Below are 1,543 nucleotides of genomic sequence, written 5' to 3' on the forward strand. Positions count from 1 at the left end.
GTTTGCAGGCGGCAAGGGGCTCGGGGTCAAGTCTGAGTCAGCCCCAGCTCTCTGCAAAGGGATTCCCAGAGGGAAAAAGCCCCACACCACACGTACCAAGACATTGCTGGCATTCCCCAGGTTGTATATCTTTCACTAAAGCCTGGCTAGGGCATCCCACCCAGAAACACAACCTGAGCTTGCCTGCGCTGCACTCCCCAGGGCGAGCAGCCGCCTGAGAACCCCACTCCCCGTTTCCCAGGCTTTGCCCATGGATGCGTCGAGGCAGGGGACGCGCTCCTGACTTGCAGCTTCCCAACCTGCCAGGGTTTCCCTCATTGTGGCACCATGGCGGTGTCATGCCATGTATTGGGCTCTCGGGTAGGCACCCGGGGAAGAGGCAGCCCCAGCACAGCAGGAGCCAAATGTCCCGCTCCGACAGGCTCGGACAAAGGTTCCACAGGCTGTCTTGGGCTTTCGCTCTTCCTAAAAATCCCAACTTGTAGGAAATAACCTTTCTTTGCTCTCTGTGCTCAACAGGACGGGGTTTGGGACAGGCGACAAAGCTCACCTCCAGAGCAAGAGGGCGAGGCAGGGATACGCTGGGCGCACGGGATACAGCGATGCCAACCAGCGCCTGGAAGCACCACTCAGGATCGAAGGGCAGCCCTTCGCCTCACCCTCAGCAAGAGCCGCCGGGCCAAGGCAGAGCCTGTCGGGTTCGCTCCCCTCCCACCCCCAAAGGAGCGCACTCCCAGTTTGGCAGGGCCAAGCGCATTGTTTTGCAACCTGGACTTGGTATTTCCACCGGGACTCCCCCCCTTCTCTAATGACATCCCGATATTGTCTCCCCTTCCCGGTCCCGCTCACAGCTGGGAAACACGCTAATCCCCAGCTTACGGCACTAATAATAACCCACAAGTTTTCAGAGCCGAGGCGCAGCCACGTCCCCCATCCCACACAGCCGCTGCGGGGCCGCATCCTGCCAGTGCTGTTCCCAGCCCCAGGTAAACCCTCGGTGCTGTAAGTGAGGGGGGTCTCTCCCCCCTGTACCCCTTTTAATGCCAAGGAAGGGGTGCATCGTTGTGCAGAGACACCCGCAGCCACCCCACACCGGGAGCCCCAGCGCCTACCCCTCGATATGGGGACCCGGAAAGGCCAGCCCGGACCACGGGGAAAAGAGGTGACATCCTTTCACCAAAGCCTCCCAAAAGTGACCGGGCACCCACAGGCAAGCATCACTGCCACCGCTCAAATCTGTGATGCTCAGAAGCACCCAACCAGGTTTTACACTCCCAAAGCCCCTCAAGAAGCCTTACAGATGCGGGGGAAGCCCACGTGCGTCTCCCCATCCCCAGCAGCGATCCCCTGTGGGGATGCGTTGCCCGTCCCTTGGCTGAGATGCTAACACCCTGCAAACGAGCTCTGCGCAGCCCAGCCGCCTCCCCGGGCACGCTCCAACCTTTACACTCTCCTTCACCCTCACCCCACGCAGCCCTGCCGTTAGCTCTGTAAATTATTAAACAGGGGAAAGGCTGGCGCCGGCCTGCGGGGCGGCAACTGG

The 1,543-nt window shown here is 60.8% G+C and overlaps 1 protein-coding gene across 5 annotated transcripts in view; it reads right to left on the bottom strand.

Annotated features, from left to right (window-relative positions):
* The window catches only part of ATP2B4 (ATPase, Ca++ transporting, plasma membrane 4), a 29,690-nt gene that overhangs the window by 27,225 nt on the left and 922 nt on the right, over positions 1-1,543 (bottom strand). The window lies entirely within an intron of this gene.

This window comes from Pygoscelis adeliae, unplaced genomic scaffold (genome assembly GCF_000699105.1).
Source record: "Pygoscelis adeliae isolate BGI_AS28 unplaced genomic scaffold, ASM69910v1 Scaffold197, whole genome shotgun sequence".
NCBI lineage: Eukaryota > Metazoa > Chordata > Aves > Sphenisciformes > Spheniscidae > Pygoscelis > Pygoscelis adeliae.